The sequence below is a fragment of the Protopterus annectens genome, chromosome 5.part0 (assembly GCF_019279795.1).
Source record: "Protopterus annectens isolate FY-2018-M chromosome 5.part0, PAN1.0, whole genome shotgun sequence".
Lineage (NCBI taxonomy): Eukaryota > Metazoa > Chordata > Ceratodontiformes > Protopteridae > Protopterus > Protopterus annectens.
The window spans coordinates 939,846,733-939,864,944 of NC_056735.1; positions in this window are offsets into that span (position 1 = coordinate 939,846,733).

Genomic DNA, 18,212 nt, shown 5'->3' on the forward strand with positions numbered 1-18,212 from the left:
CCATTATAGTGGGCAGCATGCACTCCTAACAATAACAGGTAACAGTGGCTTTGGTGTACTGTTATAACTAGGGTATAAGCCAGTAGGGGTATGTAAATGAGCTAAATTTACTGAATAGCAAAAATGGGAGACTGTATCTGCTGGTACCTAACCGTGTAGGAGCTATAATGTGGTGGTGTAAGCAGAAGAAGCAGCTAACATGAAAAGGGTGCATGTGTCATGCTTGGTGTAAGCACATTGGAGCTCCACAACTTTTATTTGTGCTCAGCTAAGCACAGCTAAGCAAGGGTGTGTGTTTGAGGCTGCTTAGCTGGTTCAAGAAATGATAACTGTGTTCGTGACCAGGGGAGGACCTTTTCTGCTCAGCAATGTTTACACTAGCTAAAACAGTTTGTGCAGTGCACTGCCGGGCTTAAACACAGAGGAAATAGAGAAAAAAAAGGAAATAGCAGAATAAAGGAAATGAGCTACAAATCACTAATATGGACTCTGCCACTCACAGTGGCCCATTCAAAACCCTCAATAATATAGCAGGCAGGTGGAATGTATCATAGTCATCCAATCACACAGGTAGCATCTGCAGCACGCCAGTATAAAGTATGCAAACACCTTTCAGTCTGTTTTTTCCCACAAACTACACCATTGGTGTACACACTTGAAAATTTTAACTGACAAAATGATAAGGGCTGCTGCTGCTTTGCTACATATGTATGTGCTACAGACTGAGGCCAATGATGAGGATAATTCTGACAACTGGCCAGACCGAGGAGGAGAAGAGTATTCAGACCCAAGGTAACCTTCCAGGGGCTACATGATCTGGAGATACTAGAGCGCTACAGGGTTGACAGGGACATACTTCAGTAACTCACTGAGCTGGCCTCACCTCAGACCCAAAGCCAACAGAGGGGAAACCATCCCAGTTGAAATCAAGGTATGTGTAGCCTTTAGAATACTAGCTACATATACTTTCCAAAGACCTACTGGGGATATCATGAGGGTCTCACAGGCATCTGCATTCAGGGTACTCTACCAGTTCCTGGATGCCATGCTACCACATGCCGATGAGCACATTTATTTCTCCAGCACCCCCCATGAGGAGCGGACCAGGAATATGCATCTCTTTCACCCTGTAGCAGACTACCCAGAGGTACTGGGTGCCATAGACTACCCAAAGGTACTGGGTGCCATAGACTGTACTCACACCCACATCAAAGCAACACCCAGTGAAGACAATAGAGTGTACGTCAACCACAAGGGCTATCACTCCAACTGCCAGGTCATGTGCAATGCTCAGGGCATTATCATGAATGTGTGTGTTGGCAACCCTGGCAGCTATCACAACTCCCACATCTGGCATGCCTCACAGCTGTATCAGGCATCTGCCAGGAGAGACATCCCATATGGCCATCTCGTGGGTGATGCTGGCTATGCACTGGAACCATGCATGATGACACCCATCAGAAATGCACACACACCCACTGAAGAATGCCATAATGAGGCACACACACAAACTAGGAACATTATAAAGCATGTGTTTGGGATGCTCAAGTCATGGTTCCGCTGCCTTGACATATCTGGTGGAGCCTTGCAATACTCTCCAGCCACATGTGTGCACATGTTCATAGTATTTATCATGCTGCACAAAATGATCCTGTGGAAACAGCTGTGGCAGGAACATCACAGGGAAGGGGTACACAGCCCCCCACCATTGGCAAGGCCTTCACAGGCACAGGGGGACTCTGAGGGGGAACCCCCTGAGCCTGCTCCTGTAGGCAGATGTAGGCGTGCCCTGGCCTTGGCAAAGAGACAATGCATAGCTCATACACTGACACCCTAGAGACCCAAGGACTGACACCTCTCTCCGACTCGAACACACAATAAAATGGATGCCGCACACATCACACTACCTGTACCTTACCATGTATAGGCCATGTACTGCGTGCATCCGACAGTCAGCCTTCAGGCACCATCCTCACAACTGCTGTAGGCACAAGGTAAGTCACTCTTCTTAACAATAAATGAATGGAGTAGTAGGTTTTGGTAGTATATCTCAGGTATTGCTGCATGTATGTAAGGGAATGGGGTGGCCTACCAGGATAGCAGCAGACAACTGACAGCTATGTGGGACACCAAGAAATGTCTGCCCAATTCTGGCTTCCGCAGCATATGCAGTAGTCTCCTAGCTGACAAAACTAACTGCAGTGTATGTGGGGGACAAACTGGAGGGGGTCATAGGTTGACAGAAGAGGTATGGTCATAGGTCATATGCACGGATGTCAATGTTGGGGTCCCATACTCCCCCGTCAGCCTCTCCCAGCAAGTCCGCCATTGAAATCCATTAAGAAATCCCTGGCAAAGGCCCATAAATAGGGGCACTGATGAAATAGTTCTTTTACAGACTTACACAGTGATATAACAACAGGTCTTGCAGTTGCATGAAGTCTCTGAAGGGTAGGAAGTCTGAAACTCAAATGTCCGCCATTACATCCTAACCTTCGGTCTTTACTGATATGCCAGTATTCTCCAAGACAGGCACAACACTATGCTAAATAGAATCAAAAAGTAAAGCCAACATCTGCACAGTCTGTGCAAATGTGTACACTTGACAGGTATACCCCCCAACACACCAGTGTCCCCATAGAAATGCAGCAACATGTATGCTTGTAGGGTAACAGCAGCAGAGCACACATTCCCAGGGCTGTCCCAATCAACTTGATAACTTGTTGCACATCCACAATATGCAGGGGTCAATGAGCTATGTATCTGCATGTTTAATACTGTCAGGAAGTGGGCAGCACTTACTCTTGCCTGCTATTGCTTAGTGGCCTAGGTACAGTAATGTAGTTGACAGGGCACATGTTCCAAGGCTTTCTGTGCTAACTATTTTGCATGTCAGCTACACCTACAGTAGGACCTGTGCACACAGTCCAGAAGTCAATATCCATTATTGCAGGAAAGATGGACAAGTCAGGGACAGGGGGCCACTCATATGGACAGTACACAGCTCAGAGTAACCTACACAGTGCCTGACATACCTCTCAACTGTACAGATTTTTGCAGAATGTCCAGAGTTTTGCATCATAATTTTGCTGTTTGTTATGAACTTGTGGTTTTCTGGCAAATCACTGGCGAATCATGAAAGACTAAAGTCAGAAAATAATGAACATATTTTAGTTTCAGACTTCATTCCCTTTAGAAAAATGCATGCTAATGCAAAACCTGTTATTGTAGCAGCTATCTAAGTTTGTAAGGGCAATGTTTAACACCTGTCCTTATTTCTGGCCCTTTGTCACCCAATTATTTATGGCTTTCTCCAGATTTCTGGCTCTAAGAGGTTGAGAGGTGCGGTGCCTAGTAGGACAGCAGGTACCTGAAAGTTAAGTGTACTGTCAGGTTATAAATGGCTGCCCCCTTACTATGTCAGCACTGACAAGTCACTGGCCACCATCCATATCTCTGGAATGACAGGCTGTCACAGAAGGACCACAGGTATGCTATGTATATCTGTTATGCTTGGTCTAACATTGCAGTTGCCTGCCAAACTATTTGCAAAACAAGAAAGGTACATGTCAAAACATTAATGGCAGACAGTGGAGAAGCAGATGTCATACCCATAAGAAAAAGCAAGCAAATACCAAACTGGCCTCCCAACTGTCTATGTTTGGCAGAACATCATTAACACCTTGTCCCCATGTGTGGGCCTGTGTCTGACTGTCATATATGGGTCTGTCCAGATGTCAGTCTGTGACAGGTTGACAGCTATGGCCAACATGTAGCCTCATAATGACATAGTAACACAAAATGTCTGAGGACCACAGTAGATGCAGTGATGCAATGATGGACAACCTGCTAAATAGGTACACTCAGAGGTGTGAAGCCCATAACCTTGTATGTGATGTTATGGCATCTACCCCACTCACACCAGAAATACAAATACATAACAGAAGCCACTGTGGCCAAAGCCTGTGACCAGACTACAGAAGGACAAAGAGACACACATAAGGGGAAGGGGAACCACTTGCCAGACAAATGGAAAATGTGCACACCAGAACAAATCATGTAATAACATAGGTACCCCACAGGGTATTGAGTCAGTTAACATCACCCACAACTACAACAACTACACAACACACACCCATGTAAGTGGAGGTCATCAACAAAATAAAAATGCAAATAAAGGACACATCAGAGGCAAAAACACATGGAAACTCCACAAACGTACACACCACAGAACATGCATAGTCTATACACCAGTGTCTCGCAACCACTAAGGCCTTACCATAAACCCAACATATTACTCATAAGAGACTCCATCGTGAGACACACAGATGTGTCTCTCACCAGGCTGGAAGTTGTCTCTCAGGTGCCAGAATCCACCATATCACACATGCACTCAGGTCACTCCACAACAGGTACTGTTATCACTCTGGGCTAGTCCATGGTGGTGTGAATGATGTCAGATGTTCTTCCCTGGATTATAGGAAGACAGACATGATTCAGCTTGCTGAATATGTGTCCCATGCAGATATGTCCCTAGCCTTAAGCAGCATTCTACCATCACCTGGAATGATGGCTCAATACAAAAAGAAAATTATTGTAAGTAACAATTGGCTTACTTACTGGTGTCATCCCAGGGGGATCCACTGCCTGGCAGCCTGGGAACATATGACCAACAGACCACACTGCTTTGCTAGAGAAGATCTGCATCTGTCTTTCTTGGCTTTCAGGCTTCTAGCAAAGCCTCTTGTCTCCACCATAGTGCCTTCTTAGGGAAAGTCATGGGGTCAATACTACCAACATATAACACTCAACAAAATGCAAAGTAAAGGCCATGCTGCTAAACGCTAGGAGTCTAAGCAGGAAAACATACTCATTGCAAGCATTTGTAACCCTGGCAGATGGTGACATTTGTGCACTCACAAAAACCTGGGCCACAGCTGTGAGGAGCAACCCATCATTACCTGATCACTCATCCCATCACACAGCCAGACCCCAACATGTGAGCAGCAAAGCCAAAGGAGGTAGAGTATAAAGATATATTAGACAGACACACACTTCCATGCTGATGAAACAGTCTTGACACACACAAGACACTCAAGTGCAGTCAATCTATGAAAAGACCCCTATGCAAATTATAGGTAGCTACAGGCAAACATATTTGACTCATGATACCCACCCCACGTATCTGGCCCTCTACAAATCTATCAAGATTCAACCCGTTACCTTGATCCTGGCTGACTTATATTACCCAACCACTGATTGGAAAACCAACCATGCCAGATCAAAAATACACAGAGATTCCTTCATCTTATTAATGCTAAATCTTTAGGCCATCTATTTGATACCCCCAAAAGATGTGATACATATGTTGGACTTGGCAGTAACCAACATGATTAACCACTGCAGTACCCTTATGGTATCATCCTCATTGCAAGATCCAGCAAAAAAGCAGTCATGTTCAATATCACCATCTATCCTGCCCCACCCCCTCCCAGCCATGGTAAAATGAAAATGTCTCCTAAGCTGAGCACAACCATCAGAGGGATGGTATAAACAGCTGAACAGCCCCATACCCCATTGGAGGAACAGGCACCAATGTCCAAATATACACAAAAGTACTATACCAGCATATATATATATATATATATATATATATATATATATATATATATATATATATATATATATATATATATATACACACACACATATACATGGAATCACGAATACCTGACAGGACAACATCATCATCCACAAGGAAGAGTAAACCAGTCTGAAAACATCTACAATAAAGGAACTATATAACAAAAGGATGACATTGTTGTCCAAGACCAAGAAGGAGCAGGTGCACAATTTGAAGTAATCACCCCTAGCCTGAACAAACAAATAAGAGTGCCACTAAAATCCTCTAAAGTCATCTCCAAGTCCAAATTGCCCACATCTAAGACAGACAATCATAAGGCCTTCCTCACATATGTCTGCATTCCCAAAGGAAGCACCCAGATCTGTGCAGAACTGGTGGTCAAGGACATCACATACACTAATATTATAGATATTGCCAATCTACTGGCTGACAGACTCAGTGGAAATGTCTCCCCTCTGTCCCCCATCAGAAAAGCAGGACATCCCCAGTACCTGACCACCCAACCCTTATCACTAGGGAGAAGGGCATCACTGCTCTCTCAAAGCCAAGAAGACAGCCTCCATGGGACCTGAATACATCCCAGCCTGCAAACTACATGAACCCAGGCATGAACTGGCAGCATCATTACGCACCCTATACAACCAAAGCCTGAGTACTGCCTTTGTCACAGCCGAGTGGTGGACAGCCACTGTCATCCCTGTACATAAAGGTGGAGTGTTCACCAATCCGGGAAATTAAAGACCCATCAGCCTAACTAGCCTGATCTGCAAGGCCATGCAATGGATCATCATGGACCTCATTAACAGGGACATTGGCAAACTCCAAATACTTGACCCCACACAGTCGGCCTTTCTCAAGGGGAGGTATGTCAGTGAACTCTGGATGACTTCCCTGAGACAGCCAACAAAGGTATAGATGAGGGAAAGATGGTGCACTTTGCCACCTTGACTTGGCAAAAAGCTTTACACACTATTCCCCACTTGGCCATAGTACATGAACTCTGTCAACTAGGCATCAATCCATATGTTACCATATGGGTAGCAAACTGGTTCATTGATAGAACCCACATCATCATATTAGGGATAGCCAACCCAAGCAGTACACCCATAATGAGTGGCATACCACAGGGATTGGTCTGGGGTCCTCTGGTATATGGGATATACTTCCTTGAGGTGCAGGCCAAAAACACTGACCTATGGCTGACCAGCTTGGCAGATGACTGCAAGCTGGGAACAGTCATCAATACCCAAAGTGATGTGGACGTCCTACAATAGGGTCTCACCAAAACAAATGACTGCTGCTAGAAACATGGCCTCAAGCTGAATGCCTGCAGATGCATCATCATCCCCGTTGGGGAAACTGATGTCCCCACATATTATCACATTAACAACAATGTTCTACATACACAATCAGTACTGAAGCATTTGGCCACCCAGGCCAATAGCAACCTGATGTCTGTGCACCATGTTGCTTCCATTGTATAGAAAGCTTCATAGATGGGCCAACTCAAAAGTAAAGGTATCTCATACAGGGAAAAAAGGTCATAGGATCCATGTATTCTAAGCTTATAAGGCCGATTATTTTGTACAATGCCCTCTTTGGCATGTACCTAACAAAGTACATGCAGCAGCTTGAGAGAGCACAACAGTTTCCTCACCAGGAGATTCCAGGACCCAAAACACCTACCCTACACGGACAGACTAACAGCACTGTGCCTCTACTCAGTTCCACACAGACTCCTCAGAGGTGACCTCTGTCTGGCATACAAAGCAATCCAGACCCTGCTGTTATGGGACTGTTGCACATCTGGAAGACAAGGCCTACTCGAACAACCTGTAGGTGCACCATCAACCTGGTCTGTGATATCAATAGGGCTTGCTGGTTTGAAAAATTACGTGTCCCACAGACTCCCCCATCTATAGACTACACTACCTGTCCACATCAAGCCAAGTGCTGGAATACCCCTTGTGAAGTTCTCTCTGTATAAATGCATGGGAAACAGAAAATACAGTCCTGTGATGCTACCTGTGTCCATGCTGGACAGGGGCTCTGGGTGCTGACATGTCTTAACATGGGCTACACTCTCATCTGCAAGGGTTATAAGGGCTTCAGGCAAGTAGAATGCACTCTGTACCCACACCAGGATATGGCTTTTCAGTTAAGAAGAATACCACACAAGCAGGAGATCTCCAGCCAATATATCACTGAGGTGCTGGACTGTTTACACAGCTTCATCAGCCAATTGGCTGTAGCCACACCTCTCAACCATCCGGATTGGGCAAGAATATCTATAGTTTGGCTCACTATTTCAGTCTGTGTATCATACATCTTGTACATCCCAGGTAAATCACTGTGATGATCTGAGGATATCTGTCAGTAAGTAATGACACAATATATTTCAGTGTCAGACGACATATATGTCAGAAGATGTCTGCTAAAACAAACCCTGTTACGCTAGCAAATGTCTACATTAATAAAAGCAATACTTACAGTATCTCCCTATGTTTGGGCCATTGTCCCCCCATTGCAGGTTGACAGGTATGGCTGTAGCACACAAAACACTGGACCAGAGTAATACTATCTCTGGAATGGAGTCACAATTTTAATACAGAGGGTCATGTTGGTCATGCTCATACATTTAGAGAATTACAGCCTATGTCTAAACCCACATCGGAATATATAACTGTATTGTACAAAGATGTCTTTACATACAGACAGCTATGTATACCTTAACTGTCTCTACCCACATCCGTCAGACAGGATTACCATCAGCTAGCTGTAGGTCACCCATATGTGATATATCTGCATCTATTGCATGTGATGCACAGATATATATATATATATATATATATATATATATATATAGGCAATATATAACAATATTTCAAGCATACACATACATAGACAATGGGAAGAGAGAGACAGACAGTGATAGAGAGAGAGACACACACAGGGAGAAGCACACACACAGAGTGAGTCATAGACATGGATACCCTGAAAGGCATAGAGTGATGTCCTGCTGTGGACAGTTGCATACCAGTTGTAACCAGTTGCATGTGCCAGCATGAAGGTGAGTCCCATTGTGTAATAGTACTGAGGTAGGGGGTTGTAATATCACATTACCAGCCTTTGTGTGCATGTGTGTTTGTAGGTTAAAGTATTGTGAGGCCTTTCCCCCTCAATACACATCCAAAGGCCCTACTGACAGTATATGCTGATGTCATTCACCTTAGAAATGCGTTTGGACACTTGTCAGCCTTATAAAGTCTGTGGCACGTGCGATAACTGTGTAGCACAATAATACAAATAACTACATAGGCAGAGTTTCTCATCTCAGTCCTGGAAAATGTAAGTGTACGTATGCGTGTTTGTAGGCTAAAGGTTTTTAGGCCATTCCCACCCAGTACACTGCCCATTGCCCTACTTTACAATGGCTGCTGATGTCATTCACCTTAGAATTACCTTTGGACAGCTTTCAACCCTATAAGCTCTGTGGTGCATGCAATAGCTACATAAGAGTATAAAAAATAAGTAAATAGGCAAGGGTTCTAATCTCAATTCCAGAAAATATTGTGTGAATGTGTGTTAAGTGCTTGTAAGTGTGTATGTTTGTAGATTAGTATTCTGAGGCCTTTCCCACCCAGTACATTTCCCATTTCTTTACTTTACAAGGGCTGCTGATGTCATTCACCTTAGAAGTACCTTTGGACAGCCATCAGCCCTATAAGCTCTGTGGTGCATGCAATAACTACATAACAATGTGATACAAATAACTAAATAGACAGGGGTTCTAAACTAATTTCAGGCAAATATATGTGTAAGGGTGTATGTTTGTAGACTGCAGTGTTTTGAGGCCTTTCCTACATAATACATTTTCCATTGCCCTACTTTACAAGGGCTGCTAATGTCATTCACCTTAGAGGTACCTTTGGACAGCCTTCAGTCCTATAAGCTCCATGGTACGTGCAATAACTGCATAACACTGTAGCACAAGTAACTAAATAGGCAGGGATTCTAAACCCAATACTGTCAACTGTGTGTGTGTGTGTGCGTGTGTGTGTGTGTGTGTGTGTGTGTGTGTGTGTGTGTGTGTGTGTGTGTGTGTGTGTGTGTGTGTGTGTGTGTGTGTGTGTGTGTATGTGTTTGTGTGAACCAAATCCTTTGGGGGGTGGGTTATACCATTTTGAGGTGTGTTCCACCCAGTACATATCCCGTTACCCTACTTTACAAGGGCCGCTGATATCATTCACCTTATAGGTACCTTTGGACAACCGTCATTCTTATAAACTCCTTGGCACGTGAGATAATTACATAGTATAATACAAATAACTAGATAGGCAGGGGGTTTAATCTCAGTTCTGGCAAATTTGTGCGTGCGTACAAGTGTGTGTAGAAGTGTTTATTTGTATGTGTCTAGGTTAAAGAATTTAGAGGCCTTTACCCCTCAATACTCTTCCAAAGTCCCTAATGTACAAGATCTGCTGATATCATTCACCTTAGAAGTATGTTTGGACACTTGTCAGCCCTATAATCTCTGTGGCGGATGCAATAACTATATAACATTGTAGTACAAGTAACTAGATAGGTAGGGGTTCTAATCTCAGTTCTGGCTATTGTGTGTGTGTTTGCAAGTTTGTAGGTTAAAGTATTTTGAAGCCTTCCCTGCCCAGTGCACTACCCTTTGCCCTACTTTACGAGGGCTGCTGATGTCATTCAGCTTAGAAGTACCTTTGGACAATCCTCAGCCCTATATGCTCTGTGGTGCATGCAATAAGTGTGTAACACTGTAGTACCAATAACTAGATAGGTAGGGTTTCTAGACTCAATACTGGATACTGTGTGTGTGTGTTTGCGTGAACCATATCCTCTGCGGGAGTGGGTTATAACATTTTGAGGTGTGTGCCACCTAGTACACTTCCAATTGACCTACTTTACAAGGGCTGCTGATGCCATTCACCTTAGAGGTACGTTTGGACAACCATCAGCCTTATAAGCTCTGTGGTACATGCAATACCTAAATAACAGTATAATATAAATAACTAAATAGGCAGGGGTTCTAATCTCAGTTCTGGCAAAAGTGTGTGTAAGTGTGTATGTTTGTAGATTGCAGTGTTTTGAGGCCTTTCCCACCCAGTACATTTTCCATTGCTCTACTTTACAAGGGCTGCTGATGTCATTCACCTTAGAAGTGCCTTTAGACAGCCCTCATCCCTATAAGCTCTGTATTGTCTGCAATAAATGCATTGCACTGTAGTACAAATAACTAGATAGGTAGGGGTTCTAATCTCAGTTCTGGCTAGTGTGTGTGTGTGTGTGTGTGTGTGTGTGTGTGTGTGTGTGTGTGTGTGTGTGTGTGTGTGTGTGTGTGTGTGTGTGTGTGTGTGTGTGTGTGTGTGTGTGTGTGTGTGTGTACATAAGTGTTTGTAAGTGTGTATGTTTGTAAGTTAAACTATTTTGAGGCCTTCCCCACCAAGAAAACTTCCCATTGCCCTACTTTACAAGGCCTGCTGATGCCATTCATCCTAGAAGTACCTTTGAACAGCCCTCAGCCCTATAAGCTCTGTGGTACATGCAGTGACTGCATAACACTGTTGTACAAATAACTAGATAGGTAGAGATTCTAAACCCATTACTGCAAGTGTGTGTGTGTGTGTGTGTGTGTGTGTGTGTGTGTGTGTGTGTGTGTGTGTGTGTGTGTGTGTGTGTGAATCATATCCTTTGGGGATGGGTTATATCATTTTGAGGTGTGTTCCACCAAGTACACATCCCATTGCCCTACTTTACAAGGATCGCTGATGTCATTCACCTTAGAGGTACATTTGGACAACCATCAGCCTTATAAGCTCTGTAGCACATGCAATAATTATGGAACAGTATAATAAAAATAATTAGATAGGCAGGGGCTCTAATCTCAATTCTGGCAAATGTGTGTGTGTGTGTGTGTGTGTGTGCAAGTGTGTATGTGTGTAGTATAAAGTATTTAGAGGCCTTTCCCCCTCAAAACACATCCAAAGGCCCTACTGTACAAGATCTGCTGATGTAAATCACCTTAGAGGTATGTTTGGACACTTGTCAGCCCCATAAACTCTGTTGCACTTGCCATAACTACATAACACTGTAGTACAAATAACTAGAAAGGTAGTAGTTCTAATCTCAGTTCTGGCTATTGTGTGTGTGTTTGTAAGTTTGTAAGTTAAAGTATTTTGAGGCCTTCTCCACCCAGTACACTGCTCATTGCCCTGTTTTACAAAGGCTGCTGATGTCATTCACCTTGGAAGTACCTGTAGACAACCCTCAGCCCTATAAGCTCTGTGGTACATGCAATTACATAATAGTATAATACAAATAACTAAATATCCAGGGGTTCTAATCTCAGTTACGGCAAATGTGTGTAAGTGTGTATGTTTGTAGATTACAGTATTTTTTGGCCTTTCCCACCCAGCACATTTACCCTACTTTACAAGGACTGCTGATATCATTCACCTTAGAAGTACCTTTGGGCAGTCCTCCATCCTATAAGCTCCATGGTGCATGCAATAAGTGTGTAGCACAGTAGTACAAATAACTAGATAGGTAGGGGTTCTAGACTAAATACTGGCAACTGTGTGTGTTTGTGAACCATATCCTCTTGGGGAGTGGTTTATACCATTTTAAGGTGTGATACGCCCAGTACACTTCTCATTGTCCTACTTTACAAAGCCCGCTGATGTAATTTACCTTAGAAGTGCATGTATACACTCTTCAGCCCTATAAGCACTGTGAGGTGTGCAATAACTGTGTAATACTATCATACAAGTAATTATATAGGTAGGGGTTCTAATCTCAGTACTGACAACTATAGTACTGTGTGTGTTTGTGTGTGAAGAATATCCCCTGTGTGTGTGTTGGTTATACCATTTTAAGGTCTGTTGGCCCCCTCCCCATGGCATTACTTTAAAGAGCCAAAGGCACTATGATGCATGCAATAGTCATATCACTGTGTATTGTACATAAATAGATATGTAGGTCATCTAATATGAGTCGTGTCAACTCTGTGTGCATGTATGTTTCAATGCATGTCCCCATGCAGCAGTGTGTGTGTGTGTGTGTGTGTGTGTGTGTGTGTGTGTGTGTGTGTGTGTGTGTGTTTCAGATGGCTCCACCATGTTAAGGGCCTCTGAACCCACTATTGGCAATCCTATTAGCCCCTGCAATTGTCACCTACTTGAATAGAAGTGGTAGACACTGCAACACTACATTACCGCTGTGGTGTTTGTGTTATGTATCTAGCACTATCGTTTGTAAAACTGGGCAGGCAGAGGTTGTGCTCAGCCCTTCAACAGCCACCCCATGTACAAGACTGTGACTCTGTGTGCACTACCAGCACAAGAGGCCAGAGTCTCATATGTGATGGCAGACACACATGCTGATGATTGTGAGGTTAGGCTAACACAGGCTGACCCGTGTCAGTAATACACTTCTCAAACCTGTCAAACATAGTGCCATGCATACCCTCATCAACTGTGTCAATGTTGAGTGGATGGGAAAGAAATGGCATGGGCAACAGGTGCTGATAGTTGAATCTGTTTGGGTTAAAGTAATAGCTAGGCTTATGAGGGACCTAGTGCCAGTACTTAAGTAACCTCCTCTGTATGTATGAGCCTGTATTACTACAGAACACCAAGGTGACATGTATGAAGGCTAGCTGGCAGTGTCAAGGGGTATGCATGCAAGGTCACACTGTCTGCCCCCACTGTCCCTCACACACTGTTGCATGCATACACACCTGGTAAACATGTACATATACAGCTGTACCTTGGCTATTAAAAGGTCTCTGTGCTTACACTCTACCAGGCTGATCGTTGGAATGTCAGCAGGCCCACAGCCTGCAGACACACAGACACCTGGAACACAAACATAATACAGTATTTGAGACTACAGTCAGCAGTACTAACAGCAATATTGCATTATGGCTAAAAATGTACATACACTTTGATGTGTACCCATAACAATTGCCAGCAGACAGCACCTTACACAGCATTACATTACTGTGATTACATTACAGCATACATGTGGGGGCATACTGACTGTGTGTGTGGACATTGTGGGTGAAAGTGGGTTGCCAACCAATGGCACATATTCAGCCCCTGTGCCTCATTATGACCATCATCATCAGAGTCTGCTAAGACACTGACATCAGGTTGTGAGGGGGAGAGACCCCAACCCTCATGTTCACCTTTAAGAGGAAGACAACATATGTAAATTAATACCTGTACTATATTCACCCTGTGCATCAGACCCATATTAGCATGTCCCTGCATCAATGGTATGGATAACAAGGATGTGGCACAGGTATTATCACATGCACAGAGTGTGGTGTGGTGTGGGTTTGCCAGGGACCTAGGCTGGGCCATATGATTGATCTCATGTGTGTGTGTGCATGTGTCTGGAAGGGTGGTTTTCAACTTGGTCATGCAGAGGAGCTGTGTGTCTGGTGGTGACCTGCCTGTGATAGAAATGTGTGAGTGTTTGTATGCACACAGTCAAGCCATGTGCTTGCCCTACACAGCGGTATGTTGGACAACTGTAAACCGTACATGGTAGGATGTACAGTTCACAGTCTCCAGCCACAGGCATGGGAACTGGTTCTGCTAGGAGTCTCACTGGCACCACCAGGCCCAAGGCCAGATGCAGTACTACTCCCTGATGGTGAGTGCTGGCTGCTGAATCTGTGACCCTGATGGGACTGGCTAGGACCACATTCCCATGGCCTGCTCCATTTTGGTGTGGACAGTACCCTCCCTTTGTTAGTGCTGGTGGTACTGCCACTACGGCAGTGTAAATGTGCATGGCCACATGAAATCTCAGCTGATCTTGTTGCTGATCTACGTGAACGTGGCCGACGCCCTACTCCCACCACATGCTCCAGCACAGACATTGAATGGTCGAGCAAAGACAATGTCTCACCTTACCATCTATCCACGACATCAGCATAATAATGTATGGCATCACCAAGGCCATGGAGGTCATCACACTTGGCAAAAAGTGTTGCATTCATGACCCTGAACATCTGTCTGGTGTTGTTTTCAGAATGTAGCTGTGCCTCCATGATGGACTGAAACATGCATCTGGTGACACCTGCTGTGACACTTGTGACAGGGGCTTGACTGGCAGCAGTCTTTCTTTGAGCACCCCATCCATCTGCCTGTGTGGGACCTTGCCTGCTCTCTTGCTATGGCTAGTGTCTACACTCACATTTGCCATAGTCACCACACTAGCCTGCTCTATGCCACCACCCTCCAACTGTCTATTATCTGTGGCTGCTGGGGACTGGGTATGTGGGGGCATACTGACTGTGTGTGGGGACATTGTGGGTGAAAGTGGGTTGCCAACCAATGGCACATATTCAGCCCCTGTGCCTCATTATGACCATCATCATCAGAGTCTGCTAAGACACTGACATCAGGTTGTGAGGGGGAGAGACCCCAACCCTCATGTTCACCTTTAAGAGGAAGACAACATATGTAAATTAATACCTGCACTATAATGTTTGCTGCTACACATGCACACACACATAAACACACACACACACACACACACACACACATGCATACAGGTAAGGTGGCACAAAGCATTATACAGACCACACAACTTCTGAATGATGACATGCACAACACACAATCAGACCACAACAGACACACTCTGGACAGGCCCTCAACAACATGCAGTGTAGCTATGTCCACTTAACTTTGCTACTAATATACATCTCTGAGATAAGTGAGGAATGGTAGTATGTGATGGACCTTCACCTAACACACACTGCACCTATATACGTAATATCGATTTACCCCTATATAGCACAGTAGTAACACCTACAGAAATGTACGTGCCAGTATGTTACACCTCCTGCGAATAGGCTTCTGTGCTGAACACTATGATGCACTGCAGTTAACCCCACCAAAAGTGAACATGCACATATTGCAATATGGCTAACAGTAACAGTTGTGTGCATGGAAAAATGCCCTTAACAGGCCTAGGGTATGGATGAGTCACAGCAAGACATTTTCATACTCACCGGCTTTAGACAGCTGTTCTCCAGCCAGACCAGAGGGACCTATGTAGTTGTGGGGGAGAGTTATTGTCAGTACACTTACATGTGGCATTGGTACAGGATATATGATGAATTTCTGAATATGTACAGTACAAGCTCTGATACTACCCAATTTGCTGTCATTCACAATAGATGTGCACTTGTGTGCATTACAAAACCCCACCCACAAATGCAGTTTGACCTGATTTATGCATCTAGATACTCCAAGGATGGTAGTATAGAGATACAGTATTGAAGTGATGTCCACTGGGGCCTTACCTGGATGTTCCTCACCTGTTGACTGTGTGTCACCCACCTCCATGGCATAGGATTGTATGGTTTCCTGGGGTGTGGTGGTTACCCCATGGTTGGTGAGGAACTCCTCTTTTGGTGTAAGTGTGGGTTGCATAGCAGGACCCTCCACCAGTGGCTGTCTGGTCCCTGGAAACAGCTGCAGCCCTTTACCAGGCATGATGGATTAGGTCAGTGGCCCTGTGCCTGACCTGTACATAGGTGTGGCCGTGTTGGCCCACATTGTTCACAGTGGCCATTAGGTCTGACCACAGGGTGGTCCACTGTTGCAGCTGCTGTCTCCCCATTCCGATATGACTGTGTGGTGCAGTCTTATGGAATCTATGATTTCTGCAGTCTCAGTGTCTGAAAATGGTTGCTGCCACTGTCGAGACATTCCACCTAAAAGACATAAACAGGGAAACACATCACAGGACTTCATAAATTGGGAACCATTATGTACAGATCCTGAACATCCATGTCTGTTAGCACTATCCACTGCTAATACCCACATCATACCCCTGCCATCTATTAGCACAGTATGTGTATGGTTAGTCTCACCATACTGACATTACAGCATGCATTGCACTCCTGATCCTGATGTTTCATGTTCCCCCAGTGAGGAATATTAATGAGCATAATCTTCCATTCATCATTCACATCAGATGGCACATGCAGCAGCTGGAGACATCACAGAGGTTCCCTACAGGGCATACCAGCCCATGAGACATCTGTCATAACTATAGGCTATGAGGCCAACCCTCTCCTCAGTGTCATACATACACCTCAAGAGTTACCTCCCTCTGGCATGCAAGGCAATCACACACTCCAAATTGCTGGGACTGCTGCACAAGTGCAGATCATGCTCCACTCTAACACACACACACACATACAAACAGCCTCCACCTGGTGAATGACCTGGACTGGCCTTGTTGGCAGGTTGGATGTGTGTCACACACATTCACCCTGCAGGGGAATGGGCAGCCTGTCCACATCAGGCAGAGTAGCTTCCTAAACCTTTGCAGGCGTAACATGGTCAACTGGATGGTTAATGTCACATATACCCTTGGGATACCGCCTGTGTCCCTGTTGGATGGGGACATCAGCTGTTGCCTTGCATAAACATGGTCTTGGAGAATGTGTCTGTGGTGTGCCAGACCCCTGGGGGCACAGTGATGGTACCTGGGTATTTTGTACCGTATCCATTCCCTTACATTGTTTGCTCAGTATGTATGCACTGCTGCTGACCCAGTGCCAGCATCCATCCATTAATACTACTTATAACTTGCTGTCCTGCTGCAGGGGTCACCAGGTATGTTAGCCATAGGTGTGAGACAATCAGATACAGGTGTAGAGTACACATTCATTTAGGCAGAGTATGTCAGGAATAGTCAAAGAGACATGGACAATCTGTGAAATAACCCTGTATAAATCCACAAGGCACACTGGAACACACACCAAGAAATCTCCAAAGGAACTCCGGGCAAAAAAAAAACTGAAGTCAAACTTGTTAAGCAACAATTTATTTCCACAACGCTTTCCATTCAACTAATAGCCAAACTTCTTCAGACAAACAGAGCAACCAACACCCACACCCATATATATACATCTCCCTGTTAAAACTAATTGACATTTAAAGGGAAAAAAAAAATAAAATAAAACAACAATAAAACATTTTTAATTTTTTATTCATAGTCAATCAAATATTAATAAAAAACAACATCTTCAAATGCTGGACTTATAAAAAATAAAACAACACAAAAATTATTAAAATAAAAATTCTACTTGAAACTGAAAACTAGTGTAAAACTAAACCTAATCCAATAAAAGTCAAACAATCATGATGTTAACCAAATTCACATTTTCAAGGTTTATAAAAACATGCTGTTGATATAATGCTTTCTTAAATAGGCAACAAGTACATGACAATGTGTGATGTGCTACCATCATCCAAAACAACAACCATCACATGGCCATTATCTCCATCTTAAATAAAATTCTCAATTTGAATCAAGATGAAACCTTGTCATTGGCCGAGCTCTGTCTAAGATTCAACCTCCAACTGCCAAATCAACTCTGTCTCTAAAATAATGACTGATAAGGGCCCCTTCACATCTGGTGTAATTTGATTTAAAACCCTAAACACAAAAGAGTGAGTGGGATTCTCACTACAATGTTTGGCCAGGGTATTTTCTAACTTAGCCTTCC